The sequence below is a fragment of the Lithobates pipiens genome, unplaced genomic scaffold, assembly GCF_037356315.1.
Source record: "Lithobates pipiens isolate NorthernLeopardFrog02 unplaced genomic scaffold, aLitPip1_a1.2 Scaffold_27, whole genome shotgun sequence".
Classification (NCBI taxonomy): Eukaryota; Metazoa; Chordata; class Amphibia; order Anura; family Ranidae; genus Lithobates; species Lithobates pipiens.
Window position 1 is genome coordinate 163,265,930 of NW_027507788.1, and position 13,352 is coordinate 163,279,281.

Genomic DNA, 13,352 nt, shown 5'->3' on the forward strand with positions numbered 1-13,352 from the left:
GTTCTTATAAGGACTGGTAACTTGGTATAGGGTGCTACGGTACATAGGCTTGAGTGCGGTACAGTCTGCTGTTCTGTAAGGACCGCTATCGGTCCACAATAGATAGGGTTGACGTGCACCACTGCTGACCGCTGCCCTATACTGCAGCAGTCCTTCAGCGGTATAGGGACTGACGTACAGTCTGCTAATCACTAACACACAACCTGCTTGTTCCACAAAAGTTCTTATAAGGACTGGTAACTTGGTATAGGGTGCTACGGTACATAGGCTTGAGTGCGGTACAGTCTGCTGTTCTGTAAGGACCGCTATCGGTCCACAATAGATAGGGTTGACGTGCACCACTGCTGACCGCTGCCCTATACTGCAGCAGTCCTTCAGCGGTATAGGGACTGACGTACAGTCTGCTAAACACTAATACACAACCTGCTTGGTCCACAAAAGTTCTTATAAGGACTGGTAACTTGGTATAGGGTGCTACGGTACATAGGCTTGAGTGCGGTACAGTCTGCTGTTCTGTAAGGACCGCTATCGGTCCACAATAGATAGGGTTGACGTGCACCACTGCTGACCGCTGCCCTATACTGCAGCAGTCCTTCAGCGGTATAGGGACTGACGTACAGTCTGCTAAACACTAATACACAACCTGCTTGGTCCACAAAAGTTCTTATAAGGACTGGTAACTTGGTATAGGGTGCTACGGTACATAGGCTTGAGTGCGGTACAGTCTGCTGTTCTGTAAGGACCGCTATCGGTCCACAATAGATAGGGTTGACGTGCACCACTGCTGACCGCTCACCTATACTGCAGCAGTCCTTCAGCGGTATAGGGACTGACGTACAGTCTGCTAATCACTAACACACAACCTGCTTGTTCCACAAAAGTTCTTATAAGGACTGGTAACTTGGTATAGGGTGCTACGGTACATAGGCTTGAGTGCGGTACAGTCTGCTGTTCTGTAAGGACCGCTATCGGTCCACAATAGATAGGGTTGACGTGCACCACTGCTGACCGCTGCCCTATACTGCAGCAGTCCTTCAGCGGTATAGGGACTGACGTACAGTCTGCTAATCACTAACACACAACCTGCTTGTTCCACAAAAGTTCTTATAAGGACTGGTAACTTGGTATAGGGTGCTACGGTACATAGGCTTGAGTGCGGTACAGTCTGCTGTTCTGTAAGGACCGCTATCGGTCCACAATAGATAGGGTTGACGTGCACCACTGCTGACCGCTGCCCTATACTGCAGCAGTCCTTCAGCGGTATAGGGACTGACGTACAGTCTGCTAAACACTAATACACAACCTGCTTGGTCCACAAAAGTTCTTATAAGGACTGGTAACTTGGTATAGGGTGCTACGGTACATAGGCTTGAGTGCGGTACAGTCTGCTGTTCTGTAAGGACCGCTATCGGTCCACAATAGATAGGGTTGACGTGCACCACTGCTGACCGCTGCCCTATACTGCAGCAGTCCTTCAGCGGTATAGGGACTGACGTACAGTCTGCTAAACACTAATACACAACCTGCTTGGTCCACAAAAGTTCTTATAAGGACTGGTAACTTGGTATAGGGTGCTACGGTACATAGGCTTGAGTGCGGTACAGTCTGCTGTTCTGTAAGGACCGCTATCGGTCCACAATAGATAGGGTTGACGTGCACCACTGCTGACCGCTGCCCTATACTGCAGCAGTCCTTCAGCGGTATAGGGACTGACGTACAGTCTGCTAAACACTAATACACAACCTGCTTGGTCCACAAAAGTTCTTATAAGGACTGGTAACTTGGTATAGGGTGCTACGGTACATAGGCTTGAGTGCGGTACAGTCTGCTGTTCTGTAAGGACCGCTATCGGTCCACAATAGATAGGGTTGACGTGCACCACTGCTGACCGCTCACCTATACTGCAGCAGTCCTTCAGCGGTATAGGGACTGACGTACAGTCTGCTAATCACTAACACACAACCTGCTTGTTCCACAAAAGTTCTTATAAGGACTGGTAACTTGGTATAGGGTGCTACGGTACATAGGCTTGAGTGCGGTACAGTCTGCTGTTCTGTAAGGACCGCTATCGGTCCACAATAGATAGGGTTGACGTGCACCACTGCTGACCGCTGCCCTATACTGCAGCAGTCCTTCAGCGGTATAGGGACTGACGTACAGTCTGCTAATCACTAACACACAACCTGCTTGTTCCACAAAAGTTCTTATAAGGACTGGTAACTTGGTATAGGGTGCTACGGTACATAGGCTTGAGTGCGGTACAGTCTGCTGTTCTGTAAGGACCGCTATCGGTCCACAATAGATAGGGTTGACGTGCACCACTGCTGACCGCTGCCCTATACTGCAGCAGTCCTTCAGCGGTATAGGGACTGACGTACAGTCTGCTAAACACTAATACACAACCTGCTTGGTCCACAAAAGTTCTTATAAGGACTGGTAACTTGGTATAGGGTGCTACGGTACATAGGCTTGAGTGCGGTACAGTCTGCTGTTCTGTAAGGACCGCTATCGGTCCACAATAGATAGGGTTGACGTGCACCACTGCTGACCGCTCACCTATACTGCAGCAGTCCTTCAGCGGTATAGGGACTGACGTACAGTCTGCTAATCACTAACACACAACCTGCTTGTTCCACAAAAGTTCTTATAAGGACTGGTAACTTGGTATAGGGTGCTACGGTACATAGGCTTGAGTGCGGTACAGTCTGCTGTTCTGTAAGGACCGCTATCGGTCCACAATAGATAGGGTTGACGTGCACCACTGCTGACCGCTGCCCTATACTGCAGCAGTCCTTCAGCGGTATAGGGACTGACGTACAGTCTGCTAATCACTAACACACAACCTGCTTGTTCCACAAAAGTTCTTATAAGGACTGGTAACTTGGTATAGGGTGCTACGGTACATAGGCTTGAGTGCGGTACAGTCTGCTGTTCTGTAAGGACCGCTATCGGTCCACAATAGATAGGGTTGACGTGCACCACTGCTGACCGCTGCCCTATACTGCAGCAGTCCTTCAGCGGTATAGGGACTGACGTACAGTCTGCTAAACACTAATACACAACCTGCTTGGTCCACAAAAGTTCTTATAAGGACTGGTAACTTGGTATAGGGTGCTACGGTACATAGGCTTGAGTGCGGTACAGTCTGCTGTTCTGTAAGGACCGCTATCGGTCCACAATAGATAGGGTTGACGTGCACCACTGCTGACCGCTCACCTATACTGCAGCAGTCCTTCAGCGGTATAGGGACTGACGTACAGTCTGCTAATCACTAACACACAACCTGCTTGTTCCACAAAAGTTCTTATAAGGACTGGTAACTTGGTATAGGGTGCTACGGTACATAGGCTTGAGTGCGGTACAGTCTGCTGTTCTGTAAGGACCGCTATCGGTCCACAATAGATAGGGTTGACGTGCACCACTGCTGACCGCTCACCTATACTGCAGCAGTCCTTCAGCGGTATAGGGACTGACGTACAGTCTGCTAATCACTAACACACAACCTGCTTGTTCCACAAAAGTTCTTATAAGGACTGGTAACTTGGTATAGGGTGCTACGGTACATAGGCTTGAGTGCGGTACAGTCTGCTGTTCTGTAAGGACCGCTATCGGTCCACAATAGATAGGGTTGACGTGCACCACTGCTGACCGCTGCCCTATACTGCAGCAGTCCTTCAGCGGTATAGGGACTGACGTACAGTCTGCTAAACACTAATACACAACCTGCTTGGTCCACAAAAGTTCTTATAAGGACTGGTAACTTGGTATAGGGTGCTACGGTACATAGGCTTGAGTGCGGTACAGTCTGCTGTTCTGTAAGGACCGCTATCGGTCCACAATAGATAGGGTTGACGTGCACCACTGCTGACCGCTGCCCTATACTGCAGCAGTCCTTCAGCGGTATAGGGACTGACGTACAGTCTGCTAAACACTAATACACAACCTGCTTGGTCCACAAAAGTTCTTATAAGGACTGGTAACTTGGTATAGGGTGCTACGGTACATAGGCTTGAGTGCGGTACAGTCTGCTGTTCTGTAAGGACCGCTATAGGTCCACAATAGATAGGGTTGACGTGCACCACTGCTGACCGCTCACCTATACTGCAGCAGTCCTTCAGCGGTATAGGGACTAAGAGTTTTGTCACAGGGTCATTTAAAAAATGACATGCAGAGGAAGAGGCAGGCCCTTCCGCAGGGGTGGTAGGGGTAGGGCAGGAGCAACAGGCTTGAGCCAAAGTGGGAAGTTGCAGAAGGTGCGTTCAATTACTTTAAAGGATGCACCAGACTTGGTTGAGTGGCTCGCTCAGCCTTACTCTTCTGCACCCTCCTCATCCTCTCGATCTGCACCCTCTTCTTCACTCTCTGCTATGTGCACCCCCAAAGACACTACCACCAACAACACGACCACCACCACCACCACCACATACCTTCCGCTTGAGTCACTGGAATTATTTTCCGATCCATATCAAGAGGACATTTCTGATGCGCAGCCACTCTTGGTATTGGATCAGGAAGAGGAGGTAGCAACAAGCGCTACTCAGCAGTCTGACGCCAGTACCCAGATCAGCCCAAGGAGGAGGTTGGTCCCCGGTGTTGCTGCCTACTCTACTTATAGCGGTGGGGAAGGTGACGTTGATGATGACGTGTCTAGTGATGTCACGTGGGTGCCCACAAGAGAGGAAGAGGAGGGGAGTTCAGAGGGAGATATGGACCAGCAGATAGGGAGGAGAAGCAGCAATGACTTACATTGCACAGCAGGGACAAAGCAGACTGCAAATGTATCAGGAGCGAGTCATCGACCATGTACGGTCACATCTGGCGCTCCCAGGACACCGGCACATGGCTCCGCAGTGTGGGCTTTTTTTAACGTGTCCGCTGCTGACAATAGCGTTGCCATCTGCAATCTTTGCAGTCAACGCGTTAGTCGCGGTAAGCCCAATACTCACCTAGGGACGACCGCCTTAAGAAGGCACATGAGCAGCCATCACCGAGCCCAGTGGGAGCAACGGAACACACAAAGCCACACTGCAGGCTCTCACCGTCCAGCCTCGTCTTCTACTTCTCCTTCTCCTCTCTCCTCACAATTGTCCTCCACTCCACCTTCCATCACGCCAAGCTCACATTTTTCTGCAAAAAGGCAGGCTTCCGTGGGCCTAATGTTTGAGCGTAAAAAAATGATGACGCCGGATAACCCTCTTGCCCAACGGTTGGCGGCTGGCTTGTCAGAACTCATAGCCCGCCAACTACTGCCATATAAACTGGTGGACTCGGAGGCCTTTCGCAAATTTGTGGCCATTGGAACACCACAATGGAAGGTCCCAGGAAGGAAGTATTTCTCAGAGAAGGGCATCCCAGAGCTATATGGCCATGTTCAGCGGCAAGTGAATGTATCTCTGGCACACAGTGTCGGTGCCAAGATACATCTGACCACAGACACGTGGTCTAGCAAACACGGGCAGGGAAGGTATATCAGTTTTACTGCCCACTGGGTGAACCTTCTGACGGCCGTCAAGCATGTAACCCGTGGCACCCGTGTAGATTTGGTTTTACCGCCACGGATTGCATGCAGGCCTGACTCTTCTTCTCCTCCTCCTACTCCATCCTCCTCCCTCTCCTCCTCAGCTGCCTCCTCCTTTTCCGCTGCTAGCGTCTCTTCCACTGCACCGCCCAAGCTCCCCAGAACCTATTCCACATGCCAGGTGAGACGTTGCCATGCCGTGCTGCGTCTGTTGTGCCTGGAAGCAAAGAGCCACACTGGCCCGGCACTCCTTTCAGCTTTGCGTTCACAGGCAGATGAGTGGCTAACACCGCTCAATTTGACAGTTGGTAAAGTGGTGTGTGACAACGGTGCCAATCTGCTTAGCGCATTGAAACAGGGCAAAATCACGCACGTGCCGTGCATGGCACACGTCTTAAACTTGGTCGTGCAGCGATTCCTTGTCAAATACCCTGGGGTCCAGGACATCTTGCGGCAGGCAAGGAAAATCTCGGCCCATTTCAGAAGATCTTACACGGCCATGGCTCGCCTTGCTGACATTCAGCGGCGACACCATCTGCCGGTCAGACGTCTTATTTGCGATTGCCCGACGCGATGGAACTCAACCTTCTATATGCTTGATAGGCTGCTCCAGCAGAAACGTGCAGTTAACGTCTACCTGTATGAACTCTGCGAAAGAAACGGTTCTGGGGAGCTGGGTTTTTTTTCACCGCGCCAGTGGCTGCTCATGCGCGACACATGCAGACTTCTGCGGCCATTTGAGGAGATCACCAAACTGGTCAGTCGCAGCCATGGCGCCATCAGTGACATGGTACCTTATGCCTTCTTTCTGGAGCGTGCATTGCGTCGTGTCATTGATCAGGCTGTGGAGGAGCAGGAGCGGGAAGATGAGGAAGTCGCAATGCTGGATGAATTCCCAGGGGGGGCTACTCTATCTGAGACAAGTCAACAACAGGAGTCTGATGAGGAGTCAGAGGAGGATGGTGCCGGGGCGGATGAGCAGGAGCAAGAAGAGCATGCTTTAAACCTTTCTGGGATCCCTGTTGTGCGAGGATGGGGAGAGGAGAATGAAGAGGACGACATTATCCTGGATGATGAGCAGGAGCCAGGCCACCACACCGCTTCCACTTTAGTGCAAATGGGGGCCTTCATGCTCCAGTGTTTTAATAGGGACCCCCGTATAAAAAGCATGAGGGTCAAGGACCAGTACTGGGTGGCAACGTACTTAGACCCCCGGTACAAACACAAAATGGCGGAAATGTTACCGCCGTCGCAGAGGGCTGTCAGAATGCAGCACTTCCAGGCCTTGCTTCGAGAAATGCTGCATTCTGCTTTTGCGTGCGCTGGCAGAGGAGCAATTCCCACTCCCAGAGAAGGATTTGCGGGTACCAATCCAACAGCGCCTGCAAGAAGAGGCCGGTTTGAAGATGTGTTGGTGACTTCGGATATGAGGTCATTCTTTCAGCCGACCCATCGACAGGTGTCATCCGGATCCAGCATCAGGGAACGCCTAGACCGTCAGGTGTCCGACTACATTGGGTTAACGGCCGATGTGGACGCTCTGAGGAGTGATGAACCCCTAGACTACTGGGTGGGCAGGCTTGACCTCTGGCCAGAGCTTGCCCAATTTGCAATCGAACTGTTGGCTTGCCCCTCATCCAGTGTCCTGTCCGAAAGGACGTTCAGCGCAGCAGGGGGGATTGTGACCGATAAGCGTACTCGCCTAGCTCACCACAGTGTTAACTACCTCACATTTCTAAAAATGAATGAGGCATGGATCTCGGAGGAATTCAACACATGTGATCAGTAGACCATGTATATGTCTATAAACAATTTTTGGAATCAAGCACACAGACCTTCTTAATTCATTTGGCTCACTTCCCTGACCCAAAAAAGCACACCGTACTATATGCCCCTACCCTCCTCTTTGAAGAGGTTGAGCGGTGTCATATTTCTACTGGGGCTGCTTATTATGAGGGGTTCCCACCATCCCTGTGCTGTGCTGACTTCCTCCTGGGTGTTCTTATTATGAGGGGCTCCCACCATCCCTGTGCTGTGCTGACTTCCTCCTGGGGGTTCTTATTATGAGGGGATCACACCATCCCTGTGCTGTGCTGACTTCCTCCTGGGGCTGCTTACGGTGCTGCTGTCAGCGCTGTATGTCACGGAGCTGCTGTCAGCGCTGTATGTCACGGAGCTGCTGTCAGCGCTGTATGTCACGGAGCTGCTGTCAGCGCTGTATGTCACGGAGCTGCTGTCAGCGCTGTATGTCACGGAGCTGCTGTCAGCGCTGTATGTCACGGAGCTGCTGTCAGCGCTGTATGTCACGGAGCTGCTGTCAGCGCTGTATGTCACGGAGCTGCTGTCAGCGCTGTATGTCACGGAGCTGCTGTCAGCGCTGTATGTCACGGAGCTGCTGTCAGCGCTGTATGTCACGGAGCTGCTGTCAGCGCTGTATGTCACGGTGCTGCTGTCAGCGCTGTATGTCACGGAGCTGCTGTCAGCGCTGTATGTCACGGAGCTGCTGTCAGTGCTGTATGTCACGGAGCTGCTGTCAGCGCTGTATGTCACGGAGCTGCTGTCAGCGCTGTATGTCACGGAGCTGCTGTCAGCGCTGTATGTCACGGTGCTGCTGTCAGCGCTGTATGTCACGGAGCTGCTGTCAGCGCTGTATGTCACGGAGCTGCTGTCAGCGCTGTATGTCACGGAGCTGCTGTCAGCGCTGTATGTCACGGAGCTGCTGTCAGCGCTGTATGTCACGGAGCTGCTGTCAGCGCTGTATGTCACGGTGCTGATGTCAGTGCTCTGTATTACGGTGCTGCTGTCAGTGCTCTGTATCTCCTGCACCCTCTTGTTTGCCTACCCTGGTCCCTGACCTTCCCTCTCCTCCATTGCCTTCATTAGCTCCATAGTCCTGAATTGTCAGAACAATTTCCCAAATAAAAAAAAAATGCTTGTAGTTATCGATCCCAAATTCACCTCATACATGTATTATGCTATTGTCCAGGTGGTGGGACTACGTGCTACCCCCTAATAATTACCCCGTGGCCGCAAATTCGACCTAAAGGTTTGCGAAATTCGCCTCCCATTGAAGTCAATGGAGCCCGCGGCGAACGGTCGTTTTCGCGAACGTTTGTGTCCGTTCGCGTTTCGCGTTCGCGAAACGTCCCGTCGGAAGTTCGTCCATCACTACCAGTGAACATGACTACAAAGACTAAACTTGCAAAAAGGGACAAGACATTACTTCTAAGTGGCTAAGAGCTGCATGCGGCCAAGTGCAAACAGGCTGCACTTCTGCTCTTTTTGTTAAGGATATCCAACAAGCTTTGTTGTAAGTAGTACAAACTCACAATGTTGGACTGTGGCACATCACTCATTGCCAGGCGACAGTTTCTTTCCCCAATAGGAGTTTAGTCAAAAGGTGGACGAGCTGCAAGACCGCCTGGTCCTGTAACATTTTTATATCTATATATATAAAAACAGTAACATAAGAGAGTTCAGTTGATTTGCTATATCAATCCTGTGTTATAACAGCGCTTACGTTAGTCCACCATATTCAAGACCAACACAAATGTGTTCCTACACATATAAAACTTGATGTGATGACAATTAGTGAGTTTCACTCAGGAGATAGCAGGTGATCCTAAGCGGTTGGTTCAAACGTGCACCAAACCACCAAACACCAAGATATTCACCACGTGAAGGGGTTACACTCACCAGAGCTCAGAATATCTCAAGCATTAAAGTAAATCCTCTTAATACTTAAAAGAAAAGTCATCCGTTTTGCGGGGAGGTTCTGGACAGTGTTAACCTCTCCAGTTAGATGTAATCATAAAAACAGAAAGATCCAAAAATAGTGTAATCCTGTTTCACATGTTTATTAAAACCCAAAACCCTTCCCTCCTACAGAAAACATACAAGCTGTTAAAAAATCAATAAAGCATAATCACCGGTCTGCTACTCAGGATAGTATCTATGGGGATTCCACAGCCATGCTGTGTACTTCCTGATAGTGTCTAGATAAAGTGAAGTCAGATATGACGAAACACATCAGAGCCTGACCGCCACAGTGTCAGGAAGTGACGTTTGTGTCTCACTGTCAGCTAGACAGCATCAGGAAGTACACAGCACGGCTGTGGAATCCCCATAAACGCGATCCTGAGCAGCAGACTGGTGATTTTCGCAGCTTGTACGTTTTCTGTATGAGGTAAGGGTTTTGGGGTTTAACCGCTTGCCGACCAGCCACCGTCCTGTTACTGGGGCAGGTTCGGCACAATCCTGTGAACCGTTGTAGCTATACGTTGGCTATCGGGATAGCAGGCGCACGTACACGCCCACTGCACTGTGGGGCTGCCGATGCTCTTGGCTGAGGGTCGCGATGACCATCGGCCACGAGTGATAGCGAGCATGAGAGACAGAACACGGAAGTGTGTGTGTAAACACACAAATCCCTGTTCTGAGAGGAGTGACAGATCGTGTGCTCCTATTAGCTAGGAACCACAATCCGTCACTTCCTCTAGTAAGTCCACTAGAGAATGCAGTTAACCCCTTCCCGGCCAGTGACATTTTTACAGTAATTAGTGAATTTTTATAGCACCGTTTTCTGTATAAATGCCAATGGTCCAAAAAATGTGTCAAAAGTGTCCGATATGTCCTCCATAATGTCACAGTCCTGATAAAAAAAAAAAAAAAAAAATCGCAGATCGCCGACATTACTAGTAAAAAAAAAAAAATTAATAAAAATGCTATAAATCTATCCCCTATTTTGTAGACGCTATAACTTTTGCGCAAACCCAAAATATGTAGGAGAATACATATCGGCCTAAACTGAAAAAAAATTGGGGAAATGTATAACAAAAAGTACAAAATATTATGTTTTTTTCAAAATTGTCGCTTTTTTTTGTTTATAGCACAAAAAATACAAACCGCAGAGGCGATCAAACACCACCAAATGAAAGCTCTATTTGTGGGGAAAAAAAGGACGTCAATTTTGTTTGGGTGCGGCATCGCACGACCACTCAATTGTCAGTTAAAGCGACAGTGCTGAATCGCAAAAAATGGCCCGGTCATTGGGCAGCCAAATCTTCTGGGGTTGCAGTGGTTAATAAACTTGTGAAACAGGATTATACTATTTTGGAATCTTTCTGTTTTTATGATTAGATCCAACCGGAGTAGTTCACACTGTTCAGAACAAAACTGATGACTTTTCTTTACAGTATTAAGAGGATTTACTTTAATATTTGAGATAATTTGAGCTCTGGTGAGTGTAATCCCTTGGGGGAGTGTGCCTCACGTGGTGAAGATCTTGGTGTTTGGTGCACACTTTAACCAACCATTTAAGATCACCTGCTGCTATCTCCTGAGTGACACTCACTATGGTGGACTAACATAAGCGCCGTTATAACATAGGCCTGATGAAGCAAATCAACTGAACTCTCTTATGTTACGGTTTTTGTATTTTACTTAAAATTTATCACAGCAGCTTTTTTTTTATTTCTGTTTGATTATTGATATTAAGGAGATTTGGATAAAAGTGCCAGAACGTTTTCGATCCATTTGATTACTTACAAGTAACTTGGCGCTGAGTAGTGTAGGTAGGCTAGACATGTGCAAAAGGAAAAAATTTGTTTAGTTTTGTTTAGTTTTAACTAGTTAATTAATGAATTTCGTTTAGTTATATTCGCTAAATTCGTTTTCGTATTTTGTTTAGTTTTCTACTGAATTCGAAAAATCGGTCGCATTCGAAAATATTTCAACCAAATTCGAAAATATTTCTACTGAATTCGAAATGATTTCAACATGATTCGAAATTATTTCAACCGGATTCGAAAATATTTTGCGACCCGACTTTAGGGCCATGTATCTCGGGGTCACTTGGTGCTAGAAACCCCAAATGTTGTAGTGCTAGTTCTATTGTGTTTGCATACCAAATTTGGTGTTTCTAGCTATAAGTGACCCCGAGATATGTGGCTCCAAATTCGGGTTGCAAAATGTCATTCTCTGCTGAAGAAAAGTACTTTCATATTGCCCATATTTGGGGTCGCTTGGTGGCAGGTGACGTGGCAAGTGGACAATCCACAACTTGAGTCACGTGGCACTCGTGGCAGGTGTCGTGGCAAGTGGACAATACACAAATTGTGGCAGGTGACGTGGCAAGTGGACAATACACAACTTGTGGCAGGTGACGTGGCAAGTGAACAAATGCAATACACAACTTTTGGATTCGATTATAATAAAATAGAAAATAGACTAGAAAAACGATCGATCAGAACAGGATAGAATAGATTATATTTTATTCTGTTCTATTGTTTTTCTAGTCTATTCTTTTATATTCTATTAAAAGCTTTTCTATTAAAATCAAAATCATTATATACTAAATTCGAATTTCGGAAGATGGTTAATAAATAAATAAATAAATATATATATATATTTCCGACATTTGAATTTCGTATAGAATGAATTCGAATTTTAATAGAAAAGATTAGAATAGAAATAGAGAATAGACTAAAACAATAGAACAGAATAGAATATAGATACTATCTATTTATTTTTTTTGCAGATTACCATTTGTTTTAATAAGATTTCCTGCAGACTATTAGCATCTATTTCATTTTTTGCAGATCTCCTGCAGACTATTAGTATCCATTTTGTTTTTCACCAGATCTCCTGCAGACTATTGGCATCTATTTCATTTTTTTTGCAGATCTCCTGCAGACTATTAGCATCTATTTCTTTTTTAGCAGATCTCATGTAGACTATTAACAGCCATTTCAAGTATTTTTTTGCAGATCTCCTGCAGACTGTTAGAATCAATTTAATTTTTCTTTTTTTTGCAGATTACTATTTATTTCCATCAGATCTCTTGCAGTATATTAACATCTATTTCATTTTTTTGCAGATCTCCTGCAGACTATTAGCATCTATTTCATTTTTTTGCAGATCTCCTGCAGACTATTAGCATCTATTTCATTTTTATTTTTAATTTTTTGCATTAGAACAGCCATTTCCTTTAGATATAGATGCTAATAGTCTGCAGGAGATCTGCAAACAATGAAATATATGTTATTATACTGCAGGAAATCTGATGGAAATAAATAGTAATCTCCCAAAAAAAATGAAATTGATTCTAACAGTCTGCAGGAGATCTGCAAAAATAAAAGAAGTCAAATGGCTGTTAATAGTCTACAGGAGATCTGGTTAGAAAACAAAATAGATGCTAATAGTCTGCAGGAGAGCTGCAAAACATTTAAATAGATGCTAATAGTCTGCAGTAGATCTTATGGAAACAAATAGTAATCTGAAAAAGAAATTAAAAATGAAATAGATAGTATCTATATTCTATTCTGTTCTATTGTTTTTCTAGTCTATTCTCCATTTCCATTCTAATCTTTTCTATTCAAATTTGAATTCATTCTATACGAAATTCGAATGTCGGAAAGAGATAGATATATATATATATATATATATATATATAAACCCCCATCTTTCGAAATTCGAATTTAGTATATAATGATTTTGAGTTTAATAGAAAAGATTTTAATAGAATATAAAAGAATAGACTAGAAAAACAATAGAACAGAATAAAATATAAATATATTCTATTCTGTTCTGTTCTATCATTTTTCTAGTCTATTTTCTATTTTATTATAATCTTTTCTATCCAAATTTAAAATGAATTAATTAAACATTTTGAAATCATACTATTCGAAATCTAATTCATTCTATTTGAAAGATGGTTGTATATTCTTTCTATTTTATTCTATTAAATTATTTTTTTTTTCTAATCTTTTCTATTTGAATTAGAAATTTTGGAAGATGGTTAGTTACTTATATACATCTGTCACATCAACTTCTC

The 13,352-nt window shown here is 45.9% G+C and overlaps 1 protein-coding gene across 2 annotated transcripts in view; it reads right to left on the reverse strand.

Moving 5' to 3' along the window:
- The window catches only part of LOC143934323 (uncharacterized), a 532,031-nt gene that overhangs the window by 431,667 nt on the left and 87,012 nt on the right, over positions 1-13,352 (reverse strand). The window lies entirely within an intron of this gene.